Source organism: Phyllobates terribilis, unplaced genomic scaffold, assembly GCF_046119375.1.
Source record: "Phyllobates terribilis strain yellow unplaced genomic scaffold, ASM4611937v1 Scaffold_11__3_contigs__length_659146591, whole genome shotgun sequence".
NCBI lineage: Eukaryota > Metazoa > Chordata > Amphibia > Anura > Dendrobatidae > Phyllobates > Phyllobates terribilis.
This window is the reverse complement of record NW_027362771.1, coordinates 509331248-509352676: the sequence shown is the minus strand read 5'-3', so window position 1 is coordinate 509352676 and position 21429 is coordinate 509331248. Positions and strand designations below refer to the sequence as shown.

Here is a 21429-nt window from a genome sequence, read left to right as displayed (position 1 = left end):
GAGGAAGATGTACACGCCCCCAGTGAAATCTTTTTGGTAATTCTTACTTGGACTTAAACAGTTTAATGTTTTTTGTTTTTTTTCAGGTGCCAAATACTTTAAGATCTCCACAACAGAGAGGCGAAATAATAAAACAGAAAATGTTTTTTTTATTTAATTATTTATTTCTATGCAGTTCCTAGTATATCTAGTATCCAGTTCAACATAAAATATTTGGTGAAAGGTCCTTTTAAAAGTGAAAATGTCATCATCGTCTTTACCTGCAGGCTTCCTGTCTGCTGAAACATTCTTCTCTTTCGCAAGGAAAGTTTGTCGAATGTCAAATGATAAATGGATAACAGGGAGGAGGGAGATGCAGCTGCAGTCTCTAGCGGAGTGGTGCGTTTGTAATACATGAGGGTAGATGGGACCTCAATGGGTAAAATATTTGATTAGTTCAGAGTAAATATCATAGCTCTTATGTAACATCAGGATACATGGCTATAGAGCACTTGGCCAAACATGGTCTTCCTTTTGCCTCATAAACATGCATGCTTGGCATTTTATTACAACATGTAATACGCCGTTGACTATTTGTGATAGTGGAACCCAACTCGCCCATACTCCAGCCATTATGGCAGAGCTCAGAGAAACTAGCGTGAAAACGCCAGAAGTCGCAAAACTTAGGCGCCTAAATTTTACAACTTTTTAAAGCCTTTACGCCATAATTCTGTTGTGAAAGCTTTGATGAATCGGACCCATAGTGTTTTCAATTCTGACAAATCTGACTTTGTCACAATATAACCTCACAAATTGAATTAGATGAAAAGTGAAGGGTTAAATGGGGACATTAACCAGTAAGCAGGGGTGCACTAGATGCTGTTTATGGGAGGGATTGGGTCGGGTTTGCTGCTGTAAGACAGAGCTCTTGTTCGATGCTGTCACTGCACGGGCTCCAATTAGTGAATCGGGCCAGATTTCATTTCTTGGTTGCAACTGGTTTTGTTGAACATTTTGAAGGATAGTTATGTGAAAATTCCCTTTCAACAGGGCTTCAATAGCATGTACTTAGCCAGTAGTATTCTTACAGAGTACAGGTTGGCAGGATGTTGAAAGATACTATTTTGATGGCTCAATCCTCTTTTGTGACATGGTAAATGATTCCTTTCTTAGATGGTTTGCCAGAACGGGGGCTTTTACAGTTCTTTTTATCTGATCTGACAATGTAGAATTCAGCGGTACCATTAATCTAACTTAACAATCTCCTTTTCTTTGGAAGCATTATAAAATAACGAATAGCAATGGGAACCAAAAATTGGAATATTTTTCAAGTAGAGCCTCCATCCAAATCATGATTAGTATGATATATAAAAACTAGGTAAATAAAAAAGTAACCCCAAAAAACTGAGGATTCTCTAATCTGTAGGTCAGGGTGAGCAACAAGGACCGAAGACCTTGTAAGAGAGGACAAGACTTTCTGGACTGCATGTGGACCAGGATGGCAGGCAGAAAAAACTGAGCCATATACACAGGAACTGTAGATGTATAGTCAGTCCAGGACTTGCAGCAAATGGCAAGAGACTTAAGCAATCAGCAGACAAATAGTTAACTTCAAGCAGAATTGATGAGCAGAAAAATTGTATTCTTGCTTGCTGAAAAGATTACACTCTGTTGCAGCAGTATTGTAGCGTAAGACAGCGCCAGTATAGTAGAGAAGAGCTCGTTATGCTTACAGCAGACAAATGGTCAAACAAAGGTGCGGAAAGGAAGTTATTGCAGATAGATGATAAACAAGCAGGAGTTTCCTGAAAAGATGATTAACCAGCTGAGAGACATAGACAAACTCAGGGAGCACACTGTGGAACAGAATGCAAAGCTTGCTGAATACACAGCTATCTGAGTCTGCCTTAAAAGGCCTTGGGTGATGATGTAAAAAAAAAGTTAACTGAGCTGTTTGAGAAATCAGATGTGGATTACAGCAAAGGGTCGTGGCTATAGGAGAAGGGAGCAGGGCCCGGCAGTAGCGTAACAAGAGCAGTTAGCATCACCAATTAAATGTTGGACTAAATTGACAGCTAGGTGTCACCATACCTTTTGGTCAAAGGGTTGTGTCCCTATACAGGCTAAATTAGACATCTCTGATTGGGAAGGGTACAGAGACACCCCCAGTTGCCAATTTATCAATTTCTGGGTGAAATAATAGTGACAGAGCCTAATGCAAAATTATAAAATAAATGTGTAGGACTTCTGGAGAATGCATTTTTATTAATTCAGGTCAGGAAAGATGTCTGGAAAAGTGATCCTTTAAATATACACTGCTCAAAAAAATAAAGGGAACACTCAAATAACACATCCTAGATCTGAATGAATGAAATATTCTCATTGAATATTTTGTTCTGTACAAAGTTGAATGTGCTGACAACAAAATAACACAAAAATCATCAATGGAAATCAAATTTATTAACCAATGGAGGCCTGGATTTGGAGTCACCCCCAAAATTAAAATGGAAAAACACACTACAGGCTGATCCAACTTTGATGTAATGTCCTTAAAACAAGTCAAAATGAGGCTCAGTATTGTGTGTGGCATCCACGTGCCTGTATGACCTCCCTACAACGCCTGGGCATGCTCCTGATGAGGTTGCGGATGGTCTCCTGTGGGATCTCCTCCCAGACCTGGACTAAAGCATCCGCCAACTCCTGGACAGTCTGTGGTGCAACGTGATGTTGGTGGATGGAGCGAGACATGATGTCCCAGATGTGCTCAATCGGATTCAGGTCTGGGGAACAGGCGGGCCAGTCCATAGCTTCAATGCCTTCATCTTGCAGGAACTGCTGACACACTCCAGCCACATGAGGTCTGGCATTGTCCTGCATTAGGAGGAACCCCGGGCCAACCGCACCAGCATATGGTCTCACAAGGGGTCTGAGGATCTCCTCTCGGTACCTAATGGTCGTAGGGCTACCTCTGGCGAGCACATGGAGGGCTGTGCGGCCCCCCAAAGAAATGCCACCCCACACCATTACTGACCCACTGCCAAACCGGTCATGCTGAAGGATGTTGCAGGCAGCAGATCGCTCTCCACGGCGTCTCCAGACTCTGTCATGTCTGTCACATGTGCTCAGTGTGAACCTGCTTTCATCTGTGAAGAGCACAGGGCGCCAGTGGCGACTTTGCCAATCCTTGTGTTCTGTGGCAAATGCCAAGCGTCCTGCATGGTGTTGGGCTGTGAGCACAACCGCAATCTGTGGACTTCGGGCCCTCATACCACCCTCATGGAGTCAGTTTCTAACAGTTTGTGCAGACACATGCACATTTGTGGCCTGCTGGAGGTCATTTTTTAGGGTTCTGGCAGTGCTCCTCCTGTTCCTCCTTGCACAAAGGTGGAGGTAGCGGTCCTGCTGCTGGGTTGTTGCCCTCCTACGGCCTCCTCCACGTCTCATGGTGTACTGGCCTGTCTCCTGGTAGCACCTCCTGCCTCTGGACACTACGCTGACAGACACAGCAAACCTTCTTGCCACAGCTCGCATTGATGTGCCATCCTTAGATGAGCTGCACTACCTGAGCAACTTCTGTGGGTCGCAGAGTCCGTCTCATGCTACCACGAGTGTGAAAGCACAACCAAAATTCAAAAGTGACCAACATCAGCCAGAAAGCATTGGTACTGAGATGCGGTCTGTGGTCCCCACCTGCAGAACCACTCCTTTATTGAGTGTGTCTTGATAATTGCCAATAATTTCCATCTATTGTCTATTCCATTTGCACAACAGCTTGTGAAATTGATTGTCAATCAGTGTTGCTTCCTAAGTGGACAGTTTGATTTCACAGAAGTTTGATTTACTTGAAGTTATATTCTGTTGTTTGTGTTCCCTATATTTTTTGAGCAGTGTAATTTGAGGCCATTCTCCTGACTGAGACAAAAAGTTTTTAATATGTCCGTTATCGATGGGTTGTCCATGTCCTACCTCCACTGTATGGAGAGAACAAAGAACATAAACGACCTTCTGATATTTACTCTTCTGGACCCTCTGTCACTGTCTTATCTGCTGCAGATATAGCAGTTCTCTGAATGCTGAGCTTTTTGTGTGCACTGTGCATAGGCAGAGAGCTGCCAATCAGTGGTGAGGGTGGGGTTATACAAAGCTCATGAATATGGAGGACTACCTGGCAGCAGGTTTACAAATCCCCTAGTTATAATTTCCTGCTGATAAAGTCACATTTTTAATCAAAACTACGGTTAGAAGCCCACTAAGTGAAACATCATTGGGATTGAAGGTATCTGCCCCTACATTATGCTGCTCTCCGATTAGGTGGCAAAAACGTGGTGACAGATTCCCCTTTCAGGTTAAAAGCTCTGTATTGTATTACTTACTTTGATTTTCTTCATCCTTTATATTTTTCCTCATGTTGTCCATGCCAATAATTCTGAGCAGGCCAAAACATCCGTACATGACTTTTGAGGCTCGCTCTCCTGTAGGTGTCTAGGTGCCTCCATTTTTGCTCTGACAGTCATTGGCGGTGCAGACATTGACATGTATTTGCAGCATCATGATATTTCCCATGCATTTTCTATGGCAGAGCATGAACTCTTGTTTGGATGAAATGGATGAGTTGTTATTTTCTCTTCCTACTGAAAGGTTATTTGCTTCACGGGATTTTAATGAGCTGCTGTACGGCGCCTGGGAAGACCACTGTTGCTGTTAGACGTGTTTGTACTAGAACGCCAGTCTAATAATGATATGGTTTGTTTTCTGTAGGATGTTGGGTTTATTGTCCTAGTTAACACCTACTGTAACAAATACTGAAACACTTGACTTCACAGGATACAGTGTGAGCAATCAGTGTCTAATGCTCCTACCTTATGTGGGGGATGAAGGAGCTCGTATTCTAGTCTATTTAAACAGAATTCCCTCAACAGACCTGATAAGTCTCGTTCAGCTGATTCTGCATTCTCCATAGACCTTTAATGGACTGTTATCCATTAATCTTAACGTAGGCCAAGATCAGAGCTTTCATTGAATGTTAGAGTTGGTGGCAGGGCTGTGGAGTTGGTAAGCCAAAACTGACTACTCAATTTCTATGACACCGACTCCGACTCCCTCATACATGGCTCATGTTTAAGTGATACATTTACTGTAGTAAAATGGTAACATCAGGATTTTAATCATTATTATGATACAATATTCAAGTTACTTAGAACATAAAATATATTTATTGGAATACAACTTTAGAACAAAAAAACTTCTGCGTATTTACAATTTATTATACACTATGCAGTAAGTGGAAAAAATCAGTTTTCAACAAAAACGTACTGAATAACATTTGTGCAGTCTATGAATTTGTTCTGAGAAATAGTATCACCTCCATCAGATCCTCCTTCATAGATGACCTCAAATCTGACCTTATTATTTTAAGGCTAGAGAACAGCCTCTCTACACAAACTTGGGTTGGGGCAAAGCAGTAACCACATGGGCAACATCGCTAACCATTTCAGGGTATAAAGGAATTGCCTCGTGCACAGTCAGTTTTGATGAACGATTGAACTCTTCTACTTCTTTGAGAGCAAGTGAAACATTTTGTAATTCCACAATTGCCCCTTTTCCAGCACGTCTCTTCAAGATGGAATCAATTTTAGGGGTTCTGGCAGCAATAGCCAATTTCCTCACTTTGCTAATCAGAGTTGCAGCATGTCCCTCTTGCAGACTATCTCCTATTGCCAGCTGCAGCGTGTGCACAACACAGCGCATGTGATGAATAGGAGAGAGGTGTGAAGCAGCTTCAACAAGATCATCTAATCATTTTGCTGTTCTGTAGTAATATGTTTGTTCCTCAGTTATGGGAACAGGACTGTGACCTTCAATCTCCAACATACTGAATCTGAAATGTTCTTCTAGCTGCTGTTCACCTTCATTATGCTCATTCATCAGTTTAATTGTACCTATCATGTTTGAAGCATTATCAGTTATAATTGCAAGAACCTGTTCTTTTTTTTTTTTTTTTGTTCTTAATCCTGCTTTCCCGTTCACTCTAGCTGTTCTGAGATGAGTGCAGGCATTCCTTCCTTGTGTGTTTGTTTTTCTTCCCCCCTTATCTGTAGAGGAGCAGCTTCACTACTTAACATGTACATAAACTGCAGCACAGATTCATCTCATCTAAAAGTCTAGACCTTAGATCAGGAATAGGACAGACATTTATAGGACATTTTATAACTTTCCCAATTTCTTATGAAAAAAATATTCCCCACAAACTGCATTGAACTACGGTACCCAATTTATTGTATATTTTCGGAGTCGGTCCATTTTATATCAACTGCGACTCCACAGCACTGGTTGGAGGGGACCTCCAGGGTCATCATGTCCAACCCCTGCTCAATACAGGATTCACTAAACCATCTCCGACAGCCTCTGTTTGAAGACTTCTATTGAAGGAGAACTCGCCACAACTTGTGGAAACCTGTTCCACTCATTGATCATCCTCACTGTCAAAAAAGTTTTTTTTAATATCTAATCTGTATCTTCTTCCTTTCAGTTTCATTCCATTGTTAAGGAACGATCCCTCTCCAGTGTGACATCCCTTCATATATTTGTAGACAGCTATTATGTCTCCTCTTAACCTTCCTTTTTTCAAGCTAAACATTCTCACATTCTTTAACCGTTCCTCGTAGAACATAGTTTGCAGTCTGCTCACCGTCCTGGTAGCTCTTCTCTGAACTTGCTCCAGTTTTTCAATGTCTTTTTTTTTTTTTAAGTGTGGTGCCCAGAACTGGACACAGTATTCCAAATGAGGTCTGACCAAGGAGGAGTAGAGGGGGATAATTACTTCATGTGATCTAGACTCTATGCTGCTCCTAATACATCCCACAACTGCTTTTTTTGCTGCTGCATCACACTGTTGACTCATGTGCAGTCTGTGATCTATTCGTATACCCAAGTCTTTTTCACACATGCTGTTGCTTAGTTCTAGTCTTCCCATTATGTGATGTAATTTTCGTTTTTTTTGCCCAGATGTACAATCTTGCATTTCTTCCTGTTAAATACCATTCTGTTAGTCGCTGCCCATTGTTCAAGCTTATCTAGATCCTTCTGAATCCTTTCTCTGTCTTCTCTAGTGTTATCTATCCCTCCTAGCTTTGCATCCTCTGCAAATGTGATTAGTTTATCTTCAATTCCCTTATCTAGATCATTTATAAAAAAAAAATTAACACTGGGGCCAGGATAGAGCCTTGTGGTACCCCACTTGAAACACTTTTCCAATTGGATGTGTAACCATTTATTACCACTCTTTAAATACAGTCACTGAGCCAGTTATGAATCCACCTAACTGTAGCCTTGTCAATCCCATACTCATTTTTTTCATTAAGGATAGTATGAGATGCTTTATGTGAGCATGGCACATGGAAGAGTGTTATTGGATTGGATGATGACCCTATTTACCTTATGTTTTAAGACTCATTAATGATTGAGACATTTAATTTGAAAATGTTTTTTTCTTTTTGGATGAATGCAAATTTGATAACTTTTTCCCAGTGAGCATTGCCTGTAAGGCAGCACCCTCTAAAGAAATAAGCATTACTTACCAATAGAGTTGAGCAAAAAGATACGCAGAGCCCTGGTCCAATAAACCTGATGCTAGTCTGTGACCTCCGACCCAGCTCCTATCTGTCTGCATCAGTGGCACGTCTTCAGATTACTAGGATTGTTGTATGACTTGTGTACGATTCACCCCTGGCCTACTAATCAGAAGAGACGTCAGGTACGCCAGCCGATAGGGGGAGGTTCGCAGGGCTCCGGTCAAGCGACTTTTTGCTTAACTTTGGTAGCCAACTGAAACCCTCACTGACCTAGTTGTCCACAGCCGTATGTGCCGAGATGACGTCCCATACGCCCTTCATATGACCACTGCAGTAGTTGCATGATTGGTGTTCAGGATTTTATCATGGGACCATGAACTGGTGCTGCTGCGATAGCTGGGGGTTTATTTTAGACCAGTGTTTCCCAACCTCCAGTCCTCAGGGCCCCAACAGGTCATGTTTTCCGGATTTCCTTATTATTGCCAAGGTGATGGAATTATTATCAAGGCATCAGAAATTGCCGCAGATTCTCTCACCTGTGCAATACTAAGGAAATCCTGAACCTATGCCCTTAGGGGCCATGAGAATTGATTGTAGTTGGGTAACGCTGTTTTAGACCAATGACTATGCTCTCACAATTTTTTTTTCAAAATCTATAAACTCCTTTTAAGCCACTGCTGGATCTAATTGACAATGCTGCAGAAAGTACTGGGACAGAACTGTATTAGATCAATTAATTTTTGGTGGGCCTAAAATTCTCTGCAGGTTTCCTTTCAATAAATCTTTGATGAGCTGTTGTGACTTGCCATTGATTTTTACATACTTGGCAGAGTGGACTGCAGCATCTGTCATTGTGCTGCCATATAGTCACATAGTATGGCCACTATAAAATGCCTGAGGGAGGTGTGTAATGTCTGGGCCCCAGAGCACATACAACTGGAAAGTGCTTATTTTTACATATTTTATGTCTGAAGTTGAGTAGTGTCACCTGGCTCGAGGAGCCGCTTCTTCTTCTTCTTCTTCCTATATGCCAGTGTCCTAATTAGTAGACGTATTTGAGCAAATTGGCCAAGTTTCGGCTTCCCGCTGTGATCAGGGAGAGCTGCTTAGAGCTGATTGCAGTCTGTCACTCTGTAGCTGCTAGACGTGTTCTCTGAAAGACAGCCGCATCTTGGCTCACACATCCGGACCTTTCCACAGTATTCCCAGCACCGCGCTCCTTCCTCTCTAGTCGTCTGATGTTCTGTTAGTTGAGGCAGGTACTGCAGCTTTCAGGTAATTGACAAGATCACACAGGATTCATCCTTTGCTCTTCTTTCTGCATAATATGAGTGAAAATAGAAATTTAAAACTGGTGACAAACTTCTCTTAGGTATGAACATGTGGCTTTATACTTTGTTTTTGGCAGCTGCTGCTGTAACTTGCTGCTCATGATTGCAGGGTTTTTGCCCTATGCTGTATTTTTTTATTCCAGTATTCCTCATCTTTCAGAGTGAAGTGGTGAATTCTCCTACTTTGTTTCCTTCTTCTTTTTTTTTTTTTTTTTTTACCTTTTTTTCCCTTCTGTTCAAATCAAGTACAGGCGCTCAGTACTTCATGGCTTTCAATCATTAAATACACCTTCCCACCTGCATGTTTTCCATCTATCTCCACCCTTCTCTGTCTCTGAAGCCAGAGCTGTCAATCAAAGAAGGGTGGGGTGGGGGCAGAGATAAAGGGAAAACAAGCAGTTGGGAAGGTGTACATAAATGATTGGCTGCGGCGGGGCTTCATTTGAATAGTCATTCTGTGCTGACTGTCCTTTTTAAGTTTACATGAGTCTATTTAGACCACAGGTCAAAATACACTAAAATCGTGTTTTTTTTGTTTTTTTGTTTTTTTTTTCCAACCATGCAGCTTTTTGAGGTGTAAAAAAATTATGGTTTTATCATGTGGTTCTTCTGTAAATTTTTTGTTTATGACTGACCAATCAAAAAAAAAAAGTTTCTGTAGATGTACCTAAATGCATGTCTGTCATGGCAGCTTATATGCATTGGTGGTACCTTTGCACGTTAAAGATTTTTTGGAGTTGACCTTGTATGTTTTGTACTTAAGATCTGCTTTTCTTCAGTATTAGGGTATGTGCAGACGTTCAGGATTTGATTGCAGAAATTTCTGCAAGGTTTCTGCATCTCTTGGCAGCAAAAACACGCCTTCTGCCATGATTTTGGTGCGTTTTTGTACAGCAATGAATGCTTTTTGGAGCTAAATAAAGATATTTGAAATAAGAATCTTGGAACATCGCTTTAACTTTTGGATTACTGTCAGACCTGGGGTGAGTATATTGGTTAATTTAAATGATTAAATGTGTCTGTTGTATTTCAAATAAAGTGTTTTACTCTGTTTATTTAACTCTTTACTTACAGGTTTAGTTGTGAGGGTGTCTGGTTGACACCTCTTCATCACTAAACAAAGGGCTCTTCATCACTAAACAAAGGGCTTGGTGTCAACGACACCTAATCCCATTAGCCCTAATTCCCATTAATGTCATTTCTGGGGCAGTTGAGAGCTGCTATTTTTAGCTATTAGGCCAACATGTTCCCTGGCTATTAATAAAAGCTCACAGCTGTTTGGCTAGCATCTACATTCCCACGATCAGCAGCTAGCAGCGCTTTGGATGCAGCATTTTTTCGCTGTGTCCAAAACGCTTTGATCTAATGCCGCACTTGTTTTGTCAGTACATGCGGAACTACCGCATGTAATGACCTTTCGATCGGTCAAAATCCGCTACAGAAATTTACATGCTGCGGGTGAGTTTGGGTGCGTGCCCATGATCAGGAAAATGCTGCAGGTTTGAAGCTGCACAGTTATGCAGCGTCAAACCCGCAGCGGCCAGATGTTACAGCATAGTGGATGGTATTTCTAGAAATCCCATGTCCACTATGCGTGAATCTGAGGCTGCTTATCACCCGCGGAACCACTGACATGCGGAACGTCTTTCAGGACCGCAGCATGTGAAATTCACTTGCGGAGTTGCTCGTCTCCGCAACAGAAATTTGACCACTAGAATGTATTGAATGCGGTAAATCTGCATGGTTCTGCGAACACGTGGAGTTACCTGCTTTAAATAGAATGCAGCGATTTTTGACACAGCTAAAATATGCTACGTCCGGAAAATTTAAAAAAAATGGCTTGGGCTCCCTCATCATTTTCATAACCAGCAGAGGGAAAGCCGACTGCTGGGGGCTGATATCACAAGCCAGGGAAGGGGCCATTAGCCAGAAATGTTCCCTTGCTATTAACAGCACACAGCTGTTTGCTTAGCCTTTACTGGCAAGATTACAGTGGACCCCAGAAAAAAATTGACATAGGGTCCCCCTATAAACTCTAACCAGCAAAGGCTAAACAGACCGCTGCGAGCTGATATGAATAACCAGGGAAGGGGCCATGGATTTTGACCCGTTCCGATGCTAATAATATCAGCTTTCAACGGCCCCAGAACTAGTGCATCCATAAGATGCGCCAAATCTGGCGCTTAGTCTCCTCTCTTCTCACTTGCCCTGGTGTGGCGGCAAGTGGGGTAATAGGGTTGGGGTTCATGCCAGCCTTGTATTGGTAGCTGACATGAAGCCCAGGTTAGTAATGGAGGGAGTCTATAAGACTAAGTTTTTTTTAAATAAAGATGCGGCCAGAATAAAGTCTGTTATTTTAAATAAAATTCCACATGGTTTTAATCATTTATTTAAAAATAAAACGCCGTTATACTCCACTAATGCCCATTCCGCTAAAGCCATTGTCATCTGTAAAAAAAGCCGACAAAAATAAACTGCCATATCTGTCACCTGTCCGCCGTGATGTCCTAATCCAGTGTCCCACGAAGATCCGGGTCACTTCTACAGCAGTCAAACCAGCAAGCACTCTATGCACTGACAGGAGTGTAATCACTCCTGTCAGTGTATAGCGCTGAGCTGCTGGGAGTGAGGTCACTATAGTTCAATCAGCTGATGATCATGTGCACAGCACTTCAGGATTGTCAGTGCATTATCTGGCACACTGATTACCCAGCGGTTTTGGCCCATTTTCGCTAGGAAAGAATGGTGCGAAAATGCACCAAAAACACACAGTGTGCACATACAGTGGTGGCCAAAAGTAGACAGAATTGCAGGGGTGCCAATACTTTTGGCCACCACTGTGGCCTTAAGGTAAGCTTTCACCAGACAACACCTTTAATTAAAGGCCTACAGACACATTTCTTATATGTACTCTTAGCCAACTTAAACTTAATGTTTCAGATAAATTCAACCAGGCGGCTCTGACAGCAGTAACTCTTCTTATGGTCATTATATAGAGATGAATTGGCAGGTTTCTCCCGCATTGGGTCAGCAGCGTTTATAAATCTACAGACTTTTTTTTCTTTATTTTTTTTTTTTAATTTTTTTTAGGAATCTGTGTTTTCTGTGTACAGGAGTGGAAAACTATTGGAGAATAAACCTTTGCAGTGATGCAGCCAAGGGAGTGTGCACTTTTATCTGTATATTGCTAGAAAATGTATGTAGACCTAAAAAGTCTTGAGTACTAAGGTTTAAAGGGTTTGTCTAGGAGTTTAAGAAAGCAACTGAATAGCAGGGAATATTAGAAAATAAAAAAACTTTTTCTCACAAAGAAATGTTTTTTAAGGCTTTTATTTTCCATTTTTTTTAAACACAATGAAAATATTACCAATAGCTACTATTGGAGCACATTCACACTGTGAGCATATACCCAATAGTAAGTAAATTAGTAATAGTACATGTAAATATCATAGGGTACTTGGTTATCACGGTTTGTAGAAGAAAGAATTAAAGAAGCTCACCACGCCAATCATGTTTGGGATTCATTGGCGAGTTGATGAATGGTGCCAATTCCTGCTGGTGAAGTTCAGCTAATGTAGAAGCAATGAAGAAAAAGGTTTTTCCTGCACTTCCATCCATAAATAGATTCATTTCATGGATGGAAGTGCCAGAAAATCCTTTTTTATTCGTCAGTTCTACTTTCGTTATCACGGTTTTGATCAAAAAAAGCTTAAAAGCTATCCCACCGCAACAATGTGTTCCCAATCAGGATGGTCCTGTCCTGTCTCTAGTATTAAAACCTTACCTTGTGTCTGCCGACCTCAATGTAAAGGAGGACAGGGGCCCGACCGTGCAGACACCTGCCCATGGGAAGCTATATAAATGAAATGCCTTGCTCAAAAAGGGGGAGCCTCACCCCTGTTTATACAAAGTACAAGAAACTACAGCAAAACCAAAGAAATGAGCCGGAGCATTTGTGCAGTGTGTAGGAGCATGTTCACGCTGTAGACATTTCATAGACAAAACCCAAGAAAAAGGCAAAATGAGTATATACCTTTTATTAGTAAGTAAAAAATAATAGTACTTGTAAATAACATAGGTTAACACAGTTTTGATAAAACAAGCACAAAAGCCATCCCACCACAGCAATAGTGGAATATTGACTAATTGCAACCAGTGGAGCATAGAGGCACACATTGGGGGACGACACCCTAGAGAGTACAGTGTTCCTGAAGAAACAGAAGTAACTCAGACAAGAATAGAAGAATTTTCAGAGAGGACCAAATTGAGTACAGACAGGAGCCTCGTCATAAGGTTTCACAACAGATGACTGGAGGAGAAAATATGCTTGTGTGTGAGGTTTAGGAAAATCAGAGGTCCCCAAGAGCCCCTCCAATCTTTGAAAAGCCCTGGGACCCTGGCGTGACTCCAAACTGTGCACACACTTCATGACGGAGTTGTGTGTGTGTGTGTGTGTGTGTGTGTGTGTGTGTGTGTGTGTGTGTGTGTATATATATAATAATTATTAACTTGCCGGTATCGGGAACCCCTCTCCTAGAGAGAAACATCAGGTAAAGAGTATAAATGTAGAAAGTGAGGATTAAACAAAAGCTTCCCGAGATCTGATGTGATTCTCATGCACCATGCACACTTTGAGTGGGCGGTTTCTCTTCATCAGCTTTCTAACAGCTCTATAAGTCCTGGGACTTCCTTTCCCCTATTTCCTGGCATGCATTGCTTTTGCCATTGCTAAAAGTGAAAGCAAACCTCTCTGTTGTTATGGCTGTATCTAGTATGACGAAAAGGAGAGCAGAGACAGAGACATGCCCCTACTTCCTGTAATCTCTATCAGTGTTTCTATGACCAATGTGTTCCCATTCTGATTGCTCAGTTATTGGTTAAATATTAGGCTATGTGCCCACGATGCAGAAATGCTCTGGATTTTTCCTGAGCGTTTCTGCATCTCCCTGGCAGAAAAAACGCATGTGGATATTACATGCTTTTTTTCTGCCAGGTAGAAGTGTTTGTAAAGCGTTTTTCACATGCGGGTTGTCAAGCGCTTTTCCAAGCGATTTTAGCATCACTTGGAAAAGTGCTTGACAACTTGATCACACTATATAAATCCATGCAACCGGCATGGATTTATGTTGTGTGACCAAGCTACGATGCTGCAAATGCAGCATCAATAGTTTTAAAAAAAAAAAAATGTTGAAAAATAAAGAAAACCATTATACTCACCTTCCGATGGCCCCCCTGGCTCCTCTACGGTGTGTCCGGAGTCTTTGGCAGCTTGCGGTGCTCTAAAAAGGACCTTCCGTGATGTAGTTTAGTCATGTGACAGGTCACGCAAACGCCAATATCAGTGGTCGCGTGACCTGTCACATGACTAAATGACGTCATGGAAGGTCCTTTCACACCATCGCGAGCAGCCGAAGAGCCAGCAGTGCCACCGGAAGCAGACAAGGGGCCATCAGAAGGTGAGTATGTGTTTTATTTTTTATTTTAATTCTTTTTAAACTACAGGTACTATGGAACCCGGGTCTGGAGGAGAGTCTCCTCTTCTCCAGACCCGGGTACCATCCGCGCATTGAATCGCATAATATCTGCATGTGTACATGTATGCATGCGGATGTTATGCTGTCCAATGCAAGTCAATGGCGGCGACTTCGCCGTGATTCCGCACAATTAATGGTTGTGCTGCGGTTTTTTCTGCAATGATAATACGCAGCGGAAATTTCTGCAGCATGTGCACAGCACATGCGGATTATCATTGGGAAACATGGCAGACAACTTAACATGCGTGTTTGCTGTGGAAACACATTAAATCTGCATCGTGGGCACACAGCCTTAATATTGCTCATAACCTTGATAGAGGTGACTGTACAGAACTCAAAGAATAGTGAAGTGATGGCTCTTTGATATACAATTTGATTGCCTCCCTGGGTATAATCACTGTAAGGGCTCGTTCACACATAGTTTCAGGACCAGTGTTATTCGATGGGCATTTGCGGTTTGTTTTTTTGTTTTTCCCCTTTCACTGACCGATTCTCCATGTGGAAAAAAAATACCGCAACACACGCTCATTTTTTCCGTGTGTCAGATGCGAATCAGCCATTCAAGTCTTTGTATGAAAAAAAAAATCTGACGTACGGAGCCACAGTACAGCATCACATTACAGATACATCGCAGTTCTGTAACATAGGAAACTGGAAATGGTCCTGTAAATGATTTCTAGCTGCTGTAAAAAGACAGATTGCACACGGATGACAAGTGAGAAGAAAATCGTCTGATTTTTTTTGGGGGATGAAATTATTTTTTCTTCTGCTCTCCTGTGAGCCCAGCTTAATATTAGGTTGTTGCACGTTAAGGCTGTGAGGAGCGGACGAGTCTCAAGTCTCGGAAAGCAAATGATACCAGAATTGAATCTCAGATTGCCGATATCTGCTCTATTATTAGAAATTCATAGCAAGTTGCTAATTTATTGGTAACTGCTGCAAGGTTGTGCAGGAAGTGTGCAGCCATTAGCACTAAGCGAGCAATTTACAATTCATTTCTAATAATGCTGTACAAAGTCGCTATGGAGTGGCTGCATCGAAGCCAAATGTCACCCACCACGTGCAGCCCCCTGGCCCATCACATTTCATGCTTCAGACTCCAATCATAAGTTTATTAATCTAATCTGATGTTTAAGTATTAAAGGAGTTTTCCTACAAATAAAAATTAAATTTTAAAAATTGTCTGTATCTGACCGTGCAGGAACATACCACATCTCCTGGGCAGGGGAGGAAGCAAAAGATAATACTGACATTATAGCAGGGGAGCACAGAGGATTCATTTTGTGAGGTAAAACATTTCATTGCCTGTTTTTAAACCGTATTTTACCTCACAAAATGAATCCTCTGTGACTCTGTGCTGTAATGTCTGTATTGTCTTTTGCTTCCTCCCCTGCCCAGGAGCTGTGGTCCCATGTAATGTCTGTATACTCTTTTGCTTCCTCCCCTGCCCAGGAGCTGTGGTCCCATGTAATGTCTGTATTGTCCTTTGCTTCCTCCCCTGCCCCAGGAGCTGTGGTCCCATGTAATGTCTGTATACTCTTTTGCTTCCTCCCCTGCCCAGGAGCTGTGGTCCCATGTAATGTCTGTATTGTCCTTTGCTTCCTTCCCTGCCCAGGAGCTGTGGTCCCATGTAATGTCTGTATTGTCTTTTGCTTCCTCCCCTGCCCCGGAGCTGTGGTCCCATGTAATGCCTGCATACCCTTTTGCTTCCTGCCCTGCCCAGGAGCTTTGATCCCATGTAATGTCTGTATACTCTTTTGCTTCCTCCCCTGCCCAGGAGCTGTGGTCCCATGTAATGTCTGTATTGTCTTTTGCTTCCTCCCCTGCCCCGGAGCTGTGGTCCCATGTAATGTCTGTATACTCTTTTGCTTCCTCCCCTGCCCAGGAGCTGTGGTCCCATGTAATGTCTGTATTGTCTTTTGCTTCCTCCCCTGCCCCGGAGCTGTGGTCCCATGTAATGTCTGTATACTCTTTTGCTTCCTCCCCTGCCCAGGAGCTGTGGTCCCATGTAATGTCTGTATACTCTTTTGCTTCCTCCCCTGCCCAGGAGCTGTGGTCCCATGTAATGTCTGTATACTCTTTTGCTTCCTCCCCTGCCCAGGAGCTGTGGTCCCATGTAATGTCTGTATACTCTTTTGCTTCCTCCCCTGCCCAGGAGCTGTGGTCCCATGTAATGTCTGTATACTCTTTTGCTTCCTCCCCTGCCCAGGAGCTGTGGTCCCATGTAATGTCTGTATTGTCCTTTGCTTCCTCCCCTGCCCAGGAGCTGTGGTCCCATGTAAGGTCTGTATACTCTTTTGCTTCCTCCCCTGCCCAGGAGCTGTGGTCCCATGTAATGTCTGTATACTCTTTTGCTTCCTCCCCTGCCCAGGAGCTGTGGTCCCATGTAATGTCTGTATTGTCCTTTGCTTCCTCCCCTGCCCAGGAGCTGTGGTCCCATGTAATGTCTGTATACTCTTTTGCTTCCTCCCCTGCCCAGGAGCTGTGGTCCCATGTAATGTCTGTATACTCTTTTGCTTCCTCCCCTGCCCAGGAGCTGTGGTCCCATGTAATGTCTGTATACTCTTTTGCTTCCTCCCCTGCCCAGGAGCTGTGGTCCCATGTAATGTCTGTATTGTCCTTTGCTTCCTCCCCTGCCCAGGAGCTGTGGTCCCATGTAATGTCTGTATACTCTTTTGCTTCCTCCCCTGCCCAGGAGCTGTGGTCCCATGTAATGTCTGTATACTCTTTTGCTTTCTCCCCTGCCCAGGAGCTGTGGTCCCATGTAATGTCTGTATACTCTTTTGCTTTCTCCCCTGCCCAGGAGCTGTGGTCCCATGTAATGTCTGTATACTCTTTTGCTTCCTCCCCTGCCCAGGAGCTGTGGTCCCATGTAATGTCTGTATTGTCCTTTGCTTCCTCCCCTGCCCAGGAGCTGTGGTCCCATGTAATGTCTGTATACTCTTTTGCTTCCTCCCCTGCCCAGGAGCTGTGGTCCCATGTAATGTCTGTATACTCTTTTGCTTTCTCCCCTGCCCAGGAGCTGTGGTCCCATGTACTGTCTGTATACTCTTTTGCTTTCTCCCCTGCCCAGGAGCTGTGGTCCCATGTAATGTCTGTATACTCTTTTGCTTCCTCCCCTGCCCAGGAGATGTGGTATGTTCTGTACACTGTCAGACACAGACAATTTTTAAAATTAACTTTTTGTTCGTGGGAAAACCCCTTTAACTTAATTGAATGCTTTCAGGGGTTGTCTGGTGATGTCATACTGATCGGTGGCTGTTGCATCACTGGTACCCACACTGATTGGGGTGAATTTTTCTGGCTGAAAAATTAAAAAAATTCACTTTCAAATATCGCATAAAAACAGGCTTATTATTTTCCACATTCTTTTTGTTGTGTTTTGTGTTTTCCGTCCATGGTCCCTCCTATAATGTTTTCTTTACTTCAGTGTTCAAATTTGGAGCTTTTTTTCTCTAGCAGAAAAACCTAAAAATGAGCATATTGTGTTTTTTTTTTTTTTGTTTTTTTTTGTCCCACTCAAAAAAACAAAACAAAAAACAAACCTGGAGAAAAACGCTGAACTATAGGTGTGTTTTCACATTTAATTCAATGGGAAGCTTTTTTTTTCGTGGAGGTCTTGTTTTGATTGGTGTCAGCCATCAGCTTCCTGCAGTATACATCATGCAAGTTCATCATTCCTTGACATAGAGTCCCGGTATCGGCCTCCTGATGAACCTAATGATGGCGGAAACGCGTCGAGGCATACTCTGAATGACAGATGAGTCTATCAATTGATTTTTGTCCATCTATATATTTTTTATCATTTGTTATACTAGGAATATATATGTATTAGACTAGGCAGTCTCTACATCCTGTTTAGTTCACCCCGTAGGGTGTAACAGGGACAGGTAGGGACAGCCGCCATTGAGCGAGGGCGCCAAAAACGTTATTAGGGTGCCAACCTCCGCTTCAGGCAGGATCATATTACAGGCATAATAGGGCTATAGAAGTCCTTGCTGTATCTTGGAATAATTATCCTCCTCAGGGAGATGTGCCATTATTTAATTTCTGACAATTATAGAAATATTCTGTACTTTATATACACGGGTATAGGTCTCTTTTAAGAGTAAAAAATAAAAGTATTGTTTTTAGAGGGTATATATGTTTACTTCAGCACAAACCTTCTTGGTATAATATATATGTTAGAGGTCTTGTTTTGTAACCAGGTATTAGTAGATATGGCTGTATTTTTTTGTGATGTCTTTATATTTGAAACAATTTTTGATGTGGACTTTGGCTGAGAAAAAGTATTTCATACACTCGTCGTTCAATGCGCTTTCTATTACTCTCAGTGGAATTCCCCATATCTGTTCTTAGGTTTTGAAAAACTCATTGAGAAATAATTCCTTCTGTGACATATCATTTCTTAGATGCTGATTCCCTGCGGACTCTGCACAAAACCTTAAGTCAAAATACTGCAAAAAAAAAAAAGAGAGGAAAGAAAAGCATTAAGACTCATCAAAACCACATACAAAAAAGGCGTCAGAACTGGACACCTCACCCAAAAAAGTATGGATTCTGGCGTGAATTTCTCTTGAAAAGCAAGTTTGTTTGTTTTTTTTCCCTAGCCATAAATCCCACTGTCAATGTTCCTAATCTATTTTCTCAGTGTTCATTTCATTATAGAAGACCGATTATAATAAAACATTTGCTGCTTTATATTTCATGATATGTAACCACTACTGAGGCTGTAAAAAATCTAATATCCTAGAAGACGTCTGCCCTTTCTGTGTGGCTGATAATGAACATCTGAGCACAGCAAAATGTAGAAAACTTGACCCTGATTCCAGCGATGTATCACTTAGGTTACTGGATGTTGTAGTATGTGGCAGAGCTCAAAGGCTGCCCCCGCCCCACCACAGCTTTCTGTATTGACAGTGAACTGCTATTCTGTGCTAGGGGTGGGTGTGGTTGGACCAGGAGGCACATGGTCAGCAGTCCGGGTAGTGATAATCTCCTGACAAAATTAATGTTTTATTAAAACAACAGCACACAGCCTAATAAGTGACACATCCCTGAAATCAGTGTTTCTGCCTCTACATCATGCTGTCCTCATATTACATAGAAAAAACCTTCTGATTACCTTTAAGCAAACCAGTAGATGGTGGAAATTTAGACTAGACGGTATAAAGATTTGCCATATTATCTAAACCACCTAATTCACAGTGATGCACATTTTACCAGTCTGTTGGTTAAGCCGGTTTGACTCCTGAGAAGAGGTGGTCAGTTGCGGTCAGGAGACAGGTTGGTTAGGTTGGGTATAGTGGGCCTCATTCAGATGTCCACAATTTTTCAGATATGTAGAAAACAGTCCGAGGGTGAAAGGTGCCCCGGATCCGCGTTTCGTGAGTGTTTGTTTTCACCATCAGTGATTTTTCACTTTTGAAAAAATAAACAGATCTTCTCCTGTACATTACAATGTTAATCAGAAGTGCTCGGACTGGGCACTGACGCCATCCATGTGCTGTACGTGGTTCTCCTGGACTCATAGACTTCTATGGGTAATTTTGATCTGTAACTTGGATCAAAAACAGACATGTCTCCATAATCTTTTTGTGACCACATGGCCCTCAATAAAACAGACACATTAACAGCCCCATAATTATAATGGGTACATGTTCTGTGTGTGTAAGACATGATCAGAAAACATATAGGAAAAACAGACGTTTGAAAGTTTCATGAGACTACGGCCAGGCCCGTGCCAGGTGCTGCACTAGCCTTAGGTTGGAGAGGATAGGACTGATGGACCAGAATCTGACCTGCAGGCTACATATTTTCTTTTTCTGCGCACTGATGTGCAATATCATGGGCACCGCACTCTGACGTATGCAACTGGTGGTGCACTAGTCAGATCAAAATTTTTTTTCAACACGCCCATTGAGTTTAATGGGCAAAACTGATCCGAAAAAACGGATGTGGATATCACCCATGTAACATCTGTTTGTTAGTTTTTTCTCAGATCTATTACAATTATTAATATAGCAAACTGTATTTAGACAATTATTATAGTTTAAATTGTTCAAGTGCAAAACAGGTGTCATATGAATGTCAAAAATGGACATGTGGAGGACCTGCTGCTGGCACAAGGGGGACAGTGTGGAGGACCTGCTGCTGGCACACGGGGGACAGTGTGGAGGACCTGCTGCTGGCACACGGGGGGCAGTGTGGAGTACCTGCTGCTGGCACAAGGGGGACAGTGTGGCGGACCTGCTGCTGGCACACAGGGGACAGTGTGGAGGGCCTGCTGCTGGCACACGGGGGGCAGTGTGTAGTACCTGCTGCTGGCACACGGGGGGCAGTGTGTAGTACCTGCTGCTGGCACACGGGGGGCAGTGTGGAGTACCTACTGCTGGCACAAGGGGGACAGTGTGGCGGACCTGCTGCTGGCACACCGGGGACAGTGTGGAGTACCTGCTGCTGGCACACGGGGGACAGTGTGGAGGACCTGCTCCTGGCACACGGGGGACAGTGTGGCGGACCTGCTGCTGGCACACGGGGGGCAGTGTGGCGGACCTGCTGCTGGCACACGGGGGACAGTGTGGCGGACCTGCTGCTGGCACACGGGGGACAGTGTGGAGGACCTGCTGCTGGCACACGGGGGACAGTGTGGCGGACCTGCTGCTGGCACACGGGGGACAGTGTGGCGGACCTGCTGCTGGCACACGGGGGACAGTGTGGCGGACCTGCTGCTGGCACACGGGGGACAGTGTGGCGGACCTGCTGCTGGCACACGGGGGACAGTGTGGCGGACCTGCTGCTGGCACACGGGGGACAGTGTGGCGGACCTGCTGCTGGCACACGGGGGACAGTGTGGAGTACCTGCTGCTGGCACACGGGGGACAGTGTGGAGTACCTGCTGCTGGCACACGGGGGACAGTGTGGAGTACCTGCTGCTGGCACACGGGGGACAGTGTGGAGGACCTGCTGCTGGCACACGGGGGACAGTGTGGAGGACCTGCTGCTGGCACACGG

The 21429-nt window shown here is 43.3% G+C and overlaps 1 protein-coding gene across 6 annotated transcripts in view; it reads left to right on the top strand.

The window, feature by feature from the left end:
* The window catches only part of GMCL1 (germ cell-less 1, spermatogenesis associated), a 133393-nt gene that overhangs the window by 15792 nt on the left and 96172 nt on the right, over window positions 1-21429 (top strand). For 2 of the 6 annotated variants that reach the window (XM_073653601.1, XM_073653604.1), the window contains exon 2: window positions 18828-18998. The exons of 3 other annotated variants lie outside the window; for them this stretch is intronic. The gene's annotated coding sequence lies outside the window, so the exon portion shown is untranslated. The remainder of the gene's footprint in view (window positions 1-18827; window positions 18999-21429) is intronic. One more of the 6 variants, XM_073653603.1, reaches the window with a different exon arrangement.